General features: G+C 38.0%; 1 protein-coding gene and 1 long non-coding RNA gene across 9 annotated transcripts in view; one reads left to right on the top strand and one right to left on the bottom strand.

The window, feature by feature from the left end:
- The window catches only part of LOC140671410 (uncharacterized), a 296,391-nt gene that overhangs the window by 255,823 nt on the left and 24,655 nt on the right, over positions 1-15,913 (top strand). The gene's annotated exons all lie outside the window — the stretch shown is intronic.
- LOC140671411 (uncharacterized) overlaps positions 1-15,913 on the bottom strand; it is a 349,127-nt gene that overhangs the window by 202,700 nt on the left and 130,514 nt on the right. The gene's annotated exons all lie outside the window — the stretch shown is intronic.

Raw genomic sequence — 15,913 nt, forward strand, 5'->3', positions numbered from 1 at the left:
CGATGTTACCGCGCCTAAGGTTTTGCCTTTACAAATCTACGACGGGAAATACGACCGCGATGGCGCCATCGCGCCCTCGACTTATGAAATACGCCTGAGCAGGCTGCTCGAACTGTGAGTCTTGAGAAAATCCCGCCGGCCGTAGAGAGAGAGAGAGATCGCTTTTTCTGCGCTCGGTGTAAATAAAATTTAAATGGCGAAGGTAGCGAGAAGTAATTACACAGTGGATTAATCTATGACAGATTTACAAGCATCGCGCACGATACCGTGTTGGCGTATACCGGAGAGAGAGAGAGAGAGAAAGAGAATTGTCTTTTTTCGTTAAATTGATACTATATACATGTATATATCTCAAGTTTACATCTCACAATAAATATCTACTGAATTATACCATTCTATTAATAATTTTATCATTAATTAATAATTATTGTTCTATATTTTATTGTCTTATTAAATCGGAGGCTTTTACAATAAAATAAATAATCAAAAGTATATTTTTTTCTAACTCTCTCTTTTTAACATTTAACTTTTAAAGTTTTTTTTTACAACAAATTAAAAAAGTGTTAAAGTATAATCTTGACATAAAGTTAAATATTTCTTGCACGTTAAGAGAAAAAAAAATAATAATAAGTTAAATATTTTAAAAATTTGCGGGGGTCACCGCGGGGGTTGGACTCTTATCTACTTGTTCTTTCGAGTACTACTATACTATCCCGCGTACGCTACATATTTCATACCGCCTGTCTGTACCTTTTCGAACAGCGCGTTTCCCCGTCTGCATATCGACGCTCGTCCATCAGAGCGAGCGCGATTTGATCAACAAATTGGTACAAATCTCCGTCAGGGCCGCGTTGCGGCTGACCCCGACTCGATCATCGATCGGTGCCAGTCCAGGCCGCGGCCGCGTAGCTCGATCGCGGACGTAATTAATGCCCACGCATCAATTCACGCTAAGAGGGCCCGTGAATCCGCGCGATCCCGAGGGCTCATCAAGGGGAGCGCGATCGCTTAGGGTTCAAGACTCGACTCTGCACGCGGAAAAAGCTGTCTAAATTACGTGGGGCGCCTCTTTTTCCAGCATGCGGGCGGGCGTTATTTGCTCGACTATTTCTGCTCGAGATGGTTCTCCGCATGCCGGTATGGTACGATACGCCACGTGTATGCGTGAACCCATGCAGAATCCCCCGCCATAAAAGCGGAGAGGGAAAGGAAATTAATGGTCCGGTATTAATTCTCACTGATTCTACCACGAAATGACTGGTTGCTTGATTCCATCAATCTGCGCGAGTAATAACAGGCGTGTTTCCACCTCGCCTCTTTGTACGTCCGTGATGGTAACGCGCGCGCGGGACGAGCTCGAGTATACGTTCATCTTATAAGCTATGGGTAATATCGCGGTACCCTTGGTAAATATGGACCTGGAAGTGCGCGAATAGAAGATTCCAGAATACGAACTCGAGTGGAGAAACATGTTATTATTATTAACTCTAAACTCTTACATTGATTAAATTCTTCTCTATTCAAGATAATGAAATTATCTCTGGACAATTTTTCTACCGCTAAATTATTTTATATTACAATAGAAGAGACATTGATAATCAGTTCTTTTAATTTTGGATCGCTAAAAAAATTACTTCGTCGCAAGAAAGGACTTCCCCTTCTAGGGAGAAAATGTCGGGAGTAAAATGTAGAATCGTGGAGGAATATACGAGGAAGCGAGTCCGAAGATCTATGCCTAGGATCGTCGCGACGGGGGTTTCAGCGAAATTCTTGGTTCGCGATTGTCGTTAGTCGCGGGCCGCCTCTGCGGCGTCTGTCGGCGGCGGCAGCTCTCTCGTACAGGTAGGCGCGCACAAAGCAACGTCGTCGCGAGCGAGCGGCTATGTTACTCCTGGCGCATGCTGCTTTTATAATGGAATAGTTCGTGGCGAGAGAGCGATTTATCGCGACTATTTCCATGTCGCCCGGATACCGCACGGTTCACGACGCCGGTATTCTCCTCTCGGCCAGACTGCTTCGTTCTTTCCTTCACCGCAAACTATATTGACTCTAGTTTATTTTTAAAGGACTTGTTTCATTTGAGCCATTTGTTTTGAAAATCAATGATGCGAAATATTTTTTATTCTTCTGATCCGTGAAACGGCGAGTATATTGTTTTTTTTTATGTATTATTAAATATTGTTGTAATTATTAAATCTTTTTGTCGGAACATTTATTTAATTTTAAATTAAAATTATGTTTTACTGCGACCGTCATACTTACGAGTCTTTGCGATATTCAGATATTTGATGGGCCAAATAATCCGCGAATCGTCGTCGACTCTTTGTATCAAAGGTGTATTCTCTCGAGAGAATCGAGAGCGTCACGAGTATATACCTGTGAAGGTGCACTTGAAGGAGAGTGGGTCGTGGCATGGATGAAGAGTCGTCGAAGGAAAGGTGAGCCTAGGCGAGCTCACCGAGGTCGCGGCCGTGCATATTCCGATCCTAACAACGACGTCTCGCCGCTCCCCGATCCTCGCTTATTGCTCGTAAATTGCACCCGGCTTCCGACCCGCTTTCTCGTTACTCTCGATGCGATCTTGCGCGATGTGCATATGTAGATTGCCGGTGGACTTTTTTTTCGGCCGAGAGGCCGCGCGTGCGGATCCGAAAGTCAGTCGATATGTGGATCATCCACGTCGTTAAATCGATCGCGAGTCGATCATCTTCCGCTCGGCGGGAGATCGAGTCTCTAGACGGAGGAGCGGCTCGTTGAGATTCCGCAGCTTCGTGATATCATAATAATTATTCTAATAATTACGCGCGCGTTTCACTTTTACAAGGATTTCACAAGCAGTCGTTAATGGGAAAAATTCTGATATTTTAATATGAAATTTATCCGACACGCCACGTTATTAATGAACGCATAATCCGCATTTAATCGTCTTCTTTACACTCGCAAGTGCATATTTTTAAAATGGCACAAAATAGAAATCATTTGCCACATTTTTTCACACCTTGAAATATATAACATGTAATTTTTCAGCTTAATAATTCATGCTGAATTTTTCATCTGAACTTAAATAACATGCAACGTTGTAATTTATTACTCATAATTAATAATAGATATAAAAATGGCCAATAAAATATTAAATTCTGAAAATGTTTGTGTACGCGATATCATTTTCAGATTTATACATATTATGCATGTACAAATAAGTTGTCTTTACTGTTTATTACATAATGTATATAACCGAGTAACCACACACGTGATGTCAGTCGTGCGTGAAAGTATTAATAATCGCGTGCTTTAGTCTCCGCGACAATGTAATAAATACAACTGCGATAACGCGGTGACGCGAGCATCAGTGTTAAGCGGTATTAAGCGACATTAATTAAGTCGAAATTGACCGAGGCGATTATCAGTGCGTTTTAATGCCCGACAAAACCATCTCGCTCGCAGTCTTTATCACTAATCTGATAGTCGAAATGGCAGATAAATGAACGAATGCGCATTTCTTGATGCATTAAATTGGTATTTGTATGCGTCACCGATAAGGCGAATCGACCTGCTGGCGGCAGCTATTTTGGTAACGCGCGTGCCAGTTATGCGAAGCTAAGACTGCCAGCGTTTTCTCATTAAAAATTGAGATCATCTCCGGGATGAATGTGTTATTTCTCGATCAGGAATAACTGTCATGAAAATATCAGGTAGCGGAATATATAAGTATTGAATATCAGATCTTATGCGAATTTAATAAATTATTAATTTATTGATAACGAAAATGTATTGTTTGCTAAAAAAAAATATTATAAAGATTTACATTAGTTAAAATTCAATATATTGCACATATTTTATTTTTTTAATAATAATACGATAAATATGATATTAAATGTCAAGTACGAAATCTATCTTTTCCCTCTTTTACTCTTTCGACATAATTTTTCTATTCTGTAAATTATAATAAACTATGTTATAAATTTAAAAATGCAAACCATTGTACTGTGACAAATGTAATCACGTATATTATATGTATATACGTACTTATACTTGTATATCTGAACGGTGCGGTGAGTACGCGAAGAGGATGTCTGTTTGATTTTAATTAACATTAATTTGCATAATAGCTGAGGTTAGAGCCCCGCAGCAAGACGAAACGAGCGAGTCTCCTCCTCGGCACGGCCAGCTCGTGTTGCGTCACCGGCTCTCCTCTCACAAGTCTTTTTGCCACTAATACGATAGACCGCGGTTCGTAGATTGCGATCACAGCTACGCATTGCCTTTTGCTTTGTATTATACTGCTTCCAATGCACGGCCTCTAAATAGATAATTTGCCAAATAGTGGAATACTAATATTTTTTCTGAAAAAACTGCATATTATATATTATTGAAATCATTTTTTTCGTAAAAAATATTGTATCTCGAATAATATCTCAAATAATACTAATTTTTTATGAGAAAAATGTCGACTTTGAAGGATTTAAATTGATTTAAATTTTAACTTTAATATTCTCTGGAAAAGAAAACTTTGAATAACGATGTTGACGGCTACAATCAAATATCGATCTGAATATTGCCGAGTCGTCGCTTATATTTTCTAATCCAACAAGCATCAGCTGTACATGACAGCCGCACGTGTGCGCTCCTCGCATCCGCATCTCGCTGCTGTTCCTCGCGATAATCACGGGCGATTCGATTTCGCAAACGCGAAGACTACTTTTACCGTCGATCTTGTTGAACGCCGATACCTTTACTTTCAAATCGCGAGGGGCCCTCGTGAGAGAGCTCGCATAATATCGTACGTCGCGCGGACACCTCGGAATCGCGTCTATACGCGGTTAGGTTGATTCGAGCAACGACCACAGACAGAGCCCCGTCCCTTCTCCGTGAATATGCACGAGGCGCACGCATCACGAATCGTACGCGAGTTCGATGCATAGCGTGCCGCCGTTTCGTAATTTCTAATTGGTCCGCCGGGAGATACATACGACGCTTGTCTACTCAAGTCGATACGGAATAATATCCACCGAGACACGAGGCCTAAGCGCGATCCAAAAACGCGCACGTATATGTATCTCAAACATTCACGCTTTAATGACGTGGCGAAACTCTTTGTCCGCAAAATAAATCTTATATATTCTTGAAATGAGAGATAGATGTGTGAAAGGTACTTAAAATTTTTTTTTTACCTCTGTCCACTTGCGATACCGGTCTACGCGAATGCAAATGCCCCGAATCGAGCAATTAACTTTTTGCTCCGTCTCTTGTCGTAGGACAGATAACATCCGCTCTGACGTACGCGATTCCAAGTACGATTCGGATGACTTTTAATTGGCACGTCGCGCGCGTGTCCGACTCTAATCGTCCCCATTCGCTAGATAGCAAGCACGCCCACGCAACTGATTAAACCGCAAAGTGCGGCTAATATTTATAAACTCGACTTGTGTGCAACACTTGGTACGTTATGCGATGGAGATTTTTTCGCAGCCGTCGTAGAGTCGGCGCGGCTAATTGCGCCTCGCGATTCTCGCTGTATAGCGTGACGGGAATTATTATCCGTTTCCCTTATCTGCGATCGCCTAACTCTCTTTATATATTAGGCCCCCGTATCTGCGCGACTTTATCGCTCGCATCATCATCGTGTCGTAATGAGGATAAGTAATCGCTCTCCTCCTAGTCGGCAGGATGTAACATTCTAACGTATTAATAATCGTAATTGCCTGCCCTTAATAACCGTAATTGCATCTCTTATGCTGATGACACCCGGTTGCGTGATCCTATCTTAATCCGGATGATACTAAAAACTCAGTCTTCGAGCATAATATAACCCGACACTTGTTCTCGGTTATTGAAGACTAGGTGTGCGTTAAATAGAAAGATCGCTTAATGGAAACTAGATTAAATCGCGAGGAAGAGATTTTGTTGAAGGAAATATTTCATTAAATGACAATAATAATACTAATAACACCGCATTCAAATTTAATTATAATAGTTGAGAATAATAAAATTATGTTATTTATTTATCAAGACTGAAATTGATCCGAGGAAGATTAAAATAGCCATTTGCATTAATTGTAGTCGATAGTTGAACTTTGTTTTATTCTCGCGATGTGCTTTAATGAAATTCAATCGGCGAAATGTACTCGTTTTCGACGCTTCATCGCACAAAAGATACATTTCGCGTTTCCATATATCACTCTATAACGGCGCACGTATATCGTTTTGAAACTTGACGTTCGTGTTCAGAATTGTGCAGACAAGCGGCAACGATGGGCTTTCTGCATATCAACGAGCTATTGGCAAATCGCAGTCGAAGAAACAAGATATAGTAGGGGAAATGGACCGATCCGATCCAGACAGATCGTTGCTGCCATCGTTTCGGATAAAAATAGAGCCGACGACGAGCGTTCGCTTTCTTGCGGAATTACCTTTCACGAGCTGTCTGACCGGGACTCGCAAATATGAAAAGAGATGTATCGTGTATAGGGAAGATCGAACGCGACGCGGCTCGTCGTAATGTGTTTCTGCGTTTTAACGCAGTACTATGCATTACGTAATGTATAAGATATTATGTAAAAATACTGTAGCATCATATATTATATAAGGCAGAATAAAATATTATGGCATTGCTATGAATACTATGTTTATTAATATCTTGAAAGATTTAGATATTCAGATCATTGTCGAGATTTATTTTAGAATCTTTAATAACGTACTGACAGCTGTTACGAAAACGGTAACTAAATCTTATTTGCAAGTATTGAAAAGTTATATTTATTGATGCCAACAAAAAAATTTTGAATCTTTATAAATATTTTAATAAAATGTAGTCTCTTATTTTTTTAATTGGATTTCTTCACGCTTTGCGAAATTGACGTTATTCGGTTTTCGGGACATTGCACGTGAATACCGGTTGAGAATCACTGGGAATGCTCCATTTTCCGTCTCCTTCTAGTCGCCTTCGACCAGACAGGACTTTTACACCGACTCACTGGTAAATTATACATAGCCACGCACATACGAACAAGAGGGATGGTAATAATAATCTCTCTTAAGTTCTTTGCTGCAGATACTCTCATTGTAAATAAAATCATTTTTTTCTTTTTCACATCCTATGCTTACATCGAGGAGCGATTAATGCATATCTAAAAAAGAGAAACGTCGTTAAAAAATGAAAGGATCATTTGAGGAAGAATTAAGTTATCAGCGACTGAAAATGGGAAATTATGTCAGTATGATCTTGTAAGAAGGTTACAATACCTATGCTTATTGCTTGTATTTGAAAAAATATCTTGTGTAATATTAATAAAAATTAAAAAAACTTTTAACAATTTAAAGTGCATATTGATTAGTGCCAAGGATATCCGATGATAATTTTTTCGTTAATAAAATGTTAAAATAAACAAAATGGATTTTTTATTAAAACTGGAGAACTGTCACAATTTTTTTTTATACCCTCATCGCATTTCTATACTTTTTTCGCGATCGCAAATTATTCTGTTCGGAAGATCTAATTAATGCGGGATTGACAAATTGCATTTGAAAATTCGTTCCATCTAAAACGTACTAAGTTTAATCGAGATAAGAAAATTACGAATGCATGAGCTTGCGAGTGAATGACTATTTCCGTGTGAATTGTAAATCGCGTTACCGTTGAATTTTACTCGTAACGGGATAACATTATCACTTGACGACCATTTTTTGGATACGTTTACGACTTTTTTTCATTTTCATTCATCGGTGTAAGAAAAAAAGTAAGTAACGCACTAAGCGGTTTAATCGCAAATTACCCATTGTAAATAACATCAGTCGCGAATTTCTTTGATCAATCTTCCTGTCCGGTTCTCGGTCCACCGCTCGGCGGACGCAAATTTATCGCTACGGAAAAGAAGTCGACATAGCGATTAAATTGCGAGCGTGGATTAATTTGCTACTTTGTGAATGTAAAAGTGACGATCGCGATAATGGATGTAATAAACGGCGTCGCAAACACGTTTATATATCCGCAGAAGCGGATCGCACGGCGCACTCGCGTGTTTGTGACACCTGAAACGTGAAATTTTTAACGGACGATTCGCGCCGTTTACGCCCGACGAAACGTGCGCTACGTAATTTATAGCATTTTATGTGTGTGGCGTGTTTCTATTATATATCGCGCCCAGTCTGCGCGCTCTCCTTACAAGATATGAGAGTCTTGCTTACAATGAAATATCTGCCGGTAATGACGCCGCGCGATTTTTCTCCCCGCGGCGTGGCGATTTAATGAATTCTCACACATTGTAAGCAGAAGCTGCGAAATTACCATTAATTATAGTAATTTTATAGCCTCTCTTGTGAGAAGTACATCCCTCTTTCGCTTGTTCGACAAAGTGGAGAAAATTTTTTTAGAATCCTAATAACGGTAGAACTTTTGCGCGCGTAAGAATACAGACACGCGCATATGTACAGATTAAAAAATTGTCATATTTCAAATTTGACAATTAACATATAATCTTTGAATAATCAAATTTTTTCTTTTGTTTGTAATTCTGTTTTATTTTTAAACGATGGAAAAATATCAGTTTGCTTATGAAAAATTATTAATAATTAACGTTTGACATAACAGACTTTTAAATAAACATTTCATAAAGTAATTTTCTTATCGTTGAATTTTAATAAACGGTATACGCTTTAGTCCTTCTCGGAAATCCCAACATTGATCAATCTGCGATAATTAATTAATCAACGAGATCGCAGTCGCAACGAATTGAATGATTCAGCCGTTTACGGACATGAAACATGCACTTTATGCACATACGTGCCTCGTGAAAGTCGTGTAATGATGATCGAACGGTGCTATTCCTAAAGAGGTTTATAAAATTTATGAAATAAAAATTTATACGCGACTAAAATGTCATTTTGAGATTAAATTTATTAAGTGCAAGATATGGCGTTTTCATCCCAATTGGCTTAATTCGATCAATCTTTATTTTGGTCCGAATAAGAATAAAAGGTTTTCACCATACTACGTAAAATACACGTTAAAGTCTAACCATCTTTAGATGTGTGCGACGCTAAAATGATTGAAAAGAAAATCAATGAGTAATTCTTTTCTTTTTAAATATTACATCTGAAATTTTAAAATAATTACTTTTAGCATATAATCATATAGAGCATGAAAAAATAAGATAAAATACAGATATATATGTGCATATTACAAATAACACTTAATACAAATGAGCAGACATTCAATTTAATAGATTGGAGTCTGCAGAAAAGTATGTACAATGTGTTCCATTGTACCTGTAAAAAAGTCAGTTACATCGAGATTATTTCGTTTTCGATTAAATTTGTATCATACAAAAGTTTGTTATTTTTCTTTCAGGAGCCACAGCCTCTGCATAATTCTAACGCGCAATCTCAGGCTTTCGAATGGCAATGTAAATCAGTGTGAATTACGCAACGATGCATGTGTACATACGTAGTATACGCGCGAGTCTTACTGGGCGGACAGAATAAAAGAAACGGGGTTGATTTGTAGATCGTTCGCGTGCGGTGCGTTATAAAAACGCGCGCACAGATTGAAATCAGAGATGCGACTGACAAGATTACGTGGCAACGCACTATAACGTGAAGGGATACTGTTGTGTGGCAATGTGAGTTTGAAAAGAGAAGAGTCAGCTTTTTTTTTTTTTACTCTCTTATGCCGGGCCCCCTCGATTTGAGCTCGACTTCATTCGCTGTCCCGCTAGCGATCAGTTAATTAATGATATTGTTTAGCGGCAGCTCACACATAACATCCTGCTCGAGTTAATTAATGATTAGTAATTATAATTCATGGGAACGAATAAATATGCAAATGCTGTAACAGCGGTAAGTTTTATCGAAACGAGTAAATCTCTCTGTTAAATTCTGAAGTTTGACGTTTTGCAATTAAAAAAATTTTTTATTATTTTTTATATAACCCTCTTTTGCGCCAAATACCCCGAAATATTATATATTAAGTATATATTAGGTACTTCTATACTATCTTGTATTTTCTGAATCATGTAAAAAAATAATATAATAATTTATTTTTTTCTTTATTCATTTAACATATTTAACTATCTTTCCAATTTGAGAGAAGCAAATTTATTTTAATTTAAATGTAATATCGTCCGTTGCAGTCTCAATCTACGGGGTAATTTAAAAAATTATGTAGAGAGAAATATATTGAGATTCAAGTTTTTTCTTGTGAAAGTAATGTCTATAAAATTGTAACTACAAAATATTGTTCAAAATGTAAAAAATTTACTTTGCTAACACACAGTGATATTTTTATATATTCATTATAATTATAATATAAAATGTAAATATTCTGTTTGTTATTCTGCATCCTTCACGTACAATATAACGGCAAACTCGTTTAATTTATTTCGTGCAGCATTATGTACCCGAACAACTTCAGGCGGCGATTAAAACTTCCGTCTGTTGGCAGGTTTGTAAACGCAACGGTACTTCAAAAAAGAAATTACAAGTAAAAGTCCCGAAGGTGATTTCGCACAAATATACAAGTTTTATATAATTATTAAATTCTATCGGGAGATGGTGAGGGGAAGAAGGGAGAGGAAAGATATGCGGAAAAAATATATTAAACAAGAAATAATTCGGCAATTTATTAATGCAATGTTATGCAACTCTTGCTCCGTGAAATACGCCGGCGTGCACGCCTTATGAAACACGCGAGCGGGCACAATTGTAATTTAAGGGTTCGCAGAAAGCGATACCTTAGCCTGCGCGCGACGACATTCGCCGGAACATTTTCTCAAAGGCAATACGAAACGATCGTAATTTGCATTATGAAAGCCAGGGCAACCGCAAGAGCGCGATTGCGCGGCCAGCGCCGTCGATTTCGCAACCGGCCGGTCCGTGACAAATTAAGGGAACGTAAGGTCTTTCGTGCTTCTTCCGCGCCCCCGGGGCCGGGGAGGGATGGTGTAAAATCGAGACGAGAAGGGGGCTCCCCTTCGGAGTCACGACCACGCGAAAGACACACTGCACGAGTTCTCGCGGCGGCATAAAGTTGTGCGCGATATACCGTGTTTACGATTCAGCCGAATAATAATTATCAGTCGCGCGAAATATTATCGTTATTAATCAGATAACATGAGCCATGTTCTCAAAGTATCTCCTTGTTGGACTTCCCGTGGACAGGTGCACGTTACGAGCGCGTTCAACGCGCAATTATTATGAATAACGTGCAGTAAAGTCGCCGCCAGAGTCCGGGTATGTACAATTATCGTAAAGTATTCAGGTGTTAAAAGGTGCTGAACACTGACAAAAATATGATGTTCCTTTTCATAAGCTTTGCATTTGTATTTAATTCCTCAAAATAACGTAATAATTTGGAAAAATATTTATTTAAGAAAAAAATCTCTAAAATTTTACAATTATTAAATGAACTTTGATTTTCTCGTGTATTTTAAAAATAGAAATCGAATACATAATTATTTTAATGATGCCACGTGCTACTGCTAATTTATCGTAATTGTCATCAGCTCGGGCAGAATTTTTGCGGCCAATACGTCGGCGAACGCGATATTCGTGGAAGTTGCCTACTTGCTTGCATTTGGCCGCTGGCTGAGGACTGGTATGCTATTGACTGCACGTTCCACCTGCCACGTGTGGAAACAGCGCACATACGTCAGAGAGTAAAAGCGACGTATACGATTGTCCGTGTGTTCCTTGGACGCCGTCAATCAGCCTAGGCTTGTTATCGACGTTCATTCGGCCGTGAATTATGTCGATTGCAAGCACGCGACCTCGCTTGCGAGATGAGATAGGTAACCTCGATATCGCTTCCTCGATTACTCGATTAAATCCATTAACTTGGACGCGTCATGAACGTAGATTCATACGCGGCTTATACATTAAAGCATCATGACGATGAAAGATCAAGGGTGCATTAGTGAACTGTAACACAGTGAACTTTAGACGTGGCGGGCAAATTGTGCAAATTAATATTAACTTAACGGGGTCTTTTGTCAAAAGCTGGTAGTTGTATAGCTTACTTGAAATCGATTTCTATTCCTTGCTCATGGAAAAAAAAATTAATGCTTACTATATGTTAAGGCTTATGCATATATTTAATTGAAAATATTTATCATATTCTTACCTTTTTTTTATATTGAGGAAAATATATTTTAAGATTGTAAAGAGTAGTTTTATTATAAAGTTAATGATGCTTCTTAGAAAGCTTAATGAATGATATGCAACGTTAAAAGAAGAGATTATTGATATTAATCAATTATAATAGGTCCACAAAATATTTCAACGATATAATATTCTCATTATAAGAATAAAACAATGATTGCGATCGATGCACATGAATATATTTTCCCGTTCGTTCAGCCAATCGTTTCTTCACGTTTAAAAGTGCGTCAGGTGTTCTTGCGAAAGAGAATCATCCGTATCGGCGATCCGCTTAACATACGGCATGATCGTCGACGTAGTCGGCCGCCGGGAGGATTTACTGGCTTGCTATGACGGCGAGGAAGGCCCTGAGATCGCCGTACGCGGCCATCAGTAACGGCGCTTTACGATATTTATGAATAGTTGTTTAACTTGCACTCCAGCAACGCGTGTACGCAGTCCGGTCCCCGTCGTACTTGAATAAAACGTGGGGCACACGGGGCACGGCCGTATCGCCACATCGTGTATTGTACCTACATACGCCGGCGATGCACCTGTACGTGTAAATCCGACTGGTACTCCTACGCTAACGTTGAGGATGATGTCGTACCGAATCGTACAGCTGGCAGTGAAGAGAGACAGAAATAAAGAGATCGTAACGGTTAGGTACGAATGTCGGCGCAACTGGTCAATTTCATTCCGTTTCATTTCGTTCTCTCACCTTGGTTAATTCGGAAGCGTTTAGACTAATTGTGCAATTTGGAAGAACCAGAAGCTACTTGGAATTAATTCGGAATTAAATTTATGGTGTGAATTTTTCACGGACCTGCGCGAAGATTAATTATCTGAAGTAATTTTGAATAAATTTGAATTAATTTGGAATAAATTAATTTCCCGCATTTTTGCGAATGAATGAATTAGTCTTTAGAGACTTTCTTTCCTAATATGTGTCACTGGAGAAATTTTCACATAAAAAATATATAAATTAAATAAATATTTAATTTTTTTAAATAATCGCGTGAAATACATAAGTTGATAAAATAAACTAACGATATTCCCGCAGTTTGCTTTTATACACGTCGAAAGGCTCTTAAAGAGCTATTTGCTAATCCCTTGAGATCTTTCACTCTGTGAATCTTCACGAAGCCCCTCCTTGACCGCAATTGTCACGTTGTTTCAAGCGAGAAACTTGAAAAGAGATGATTTCAATGTGAATCACTAGGCTCTAAAGCATACATTTTACGCGAATTAGAAGCACAAATCTGACGCCTACTCTCGACGCGTACCTCACGATTTAGCAGGCGGAGATCGCCACTCGTGCCGTATACTCACATGAACCTCTGCTCGCTTGCCGTACGTGTCTTTTCTCCTATCGTTCGCACACTAATCTTCGGGATAATGTATTCCGCGGCTCGTAGATACGGCGGCCTTACCACACGGCCGCTCGCTTGCACCGCAACGGCGATCTACAGGTTGCGAACGAAGGTCGGGCCGGATTATCGGTTAGATGTGTGATTTGTGTTGATATATCACATGTAATGAGATCTCTTATTCGTTAAACGGGATTTACAATACCGATAAGTCCGGTCGATAGAATTCATTTTTTGTACGTCTCGATGAATGCGCTTCCATAAATCAAGCGAGACCAGCAATTTTTCTCGAAATGTCAAAGTATCGGACAGAAACACTATATAAAAATATTTTTATTAACAATTTATATAACAATTTATGCAGAACCTTAAATATTTTCGCTTATATCATGCTCATCGTTTTATTTACTCGAAACGTTTATCTAGTCTTGTCACGATATCGACCAGACATTTGCCTAACTGATGTTACTTCCACGTTGAACGTATTCATAAAAACACGTGATTCTTGTTAAGCAAGTCCTGTCGGCAGAGAACGCGTCTGGACGCGATCGAGTGTTCCAGGCTCTACGTCGAACCGTTAATTAATTATCCTCTGTCCATATCGCACGCCTCGTTAACTCGCGACGCGACGGAATATCTTGCGGGTGCGCCACGTTGCGCAATTTTGTTTCTCTCCGAACCCGTAAATGGCAGCGAGCGGGCGAAAAAGCGTCGCGAGACAAATGCAAAGTCAGCATTGCGTTTAATATCTCTATGGATGGGACTACGATTATGGGACAGAAAGGTCGAGATACCGTCGGATCGGTCACGAGCGTTAAGATAGGTTGCGCGAGACGAGACTCCTCTTTGTTCTTAAACTCGAATTATGATGTTACGATTGATAGGGTAAACTAGGGTATGATGGCCATACGGAAAAGATGGCCATAGGCTGTAATTTTTTTCAATAATTGTTACATAGTACGCCTTTTTAGTCATTATCAAAGATAATCGATATTTACCATTGTTCGAAATAACGATATTGTGAATCTTGAATCATATTTTATTTTTGACTACCTGCAAAGTTTTTCATTTGTCCACTTGAAACTGTTATAACGTCGAATAAATTACAGTTAAACTATCGTAATCGACGTTAGACTTATTATAAAGATATGTAAATTGTTATATGATCTATAATTTTTATTTTCGTTTTCACTTTTTTTTTATAAATACTATGGTCATCTTTTCCTTAAAAGTTGGGTAAGATGGCCAATGCTTATGTAGTACTATTTTGATAATATGAAATTTCCATTAAATATTTTCCTTTCAATTTCGATAATATTACGTAATTTAAGCTTCAGTGAAGATAATATGTCAAATATTATTAAAAAATAACAAAAATAAAAGTATGTTTTTTGCATTTTAAAAAACTATGGCCATCTTACCGGGAGTTTACCCTAATGAGGAGGATTGAACTGAATTAAAGACCGAATCGATGGTAAACTACTCTTTCGTATGTGAAAAAAAATTAAGATGAAATAAAATTTATTTCTAGAAAATTCATACGTGTTCAGAGATACATTGCCGAATGCGAACATCGATCGATATTTCAAAACGTTTAATGAACCGCGAAACAGGAATGGTTGCGTTATGTAGAACTATTCCTATTTGTGGATATTATGACCGTCGTAATCCACTGCAAGACTTATTTCCCAGTCGAATTGCTGTTTATGTACATACATCGATAACGCTCATTTTCTACCGCGTAATTGCAGTGACTTGCATTCATTTTGTTGCATCAACCGCAATCTAATTTTTCCCATATAAGATTAACTTGATGATTTTAGATAAATAAAGGAAAAATATTTTGAAATACAGATTATAATTTTTTTCTGAATATATTATTAATATCTTTTAATATCTTTTAAGGAATACGCAGAATATTTTTTATCAATTTTATTACAAGATTATTTAGTTATTTACATATAAGTTATATTAAAAAATATATTTATATTAATTATGAATAAACTGTTTGTATTTGCATTAATTATTCGTATAATTGTAAAAAATATTTTCTTATAATTTTTTGCAATTATTGAATTAATGATTTTTATGAAATTATTAATATCTTCAAATCATTATTCTTTTATTTTTTTAATATTCTCCATAAATACTCGCATCTAATTTAAACTTAAAGTGTCTCTTATGATTAATAGTATTACGAGTATCTTTGCACTCTTCGCATGTGAAATATAAGAGGATAATAGATTAATAGAAGAAAGCGCTATTAACGCCCGTCATAAGTCAAGGGTTAATATCATTACAGCACATTTTTTAACGAAAAGCCATTATCTCTCTGACAGAGAGGAGTATCCCAGGAGTAGACCGGGAATACATCGTTCTTCTAACGACGCGCGTCTTCGGCTTAACGAGCG

This window comes from Anoplolepis gracilipes, chromosome 11, assembly GCF_047496725.1.
Source record: "Anoplolepis gracilipes chromosome 11, ASM4749672v1, whole genome shotgun sequence".
NCBI lineage: Eukaryota > Metazoa > Arthropoda > Insecta > Hymenoptera > Formicidae > Anoplolepis > Anoplolepis gracilipes.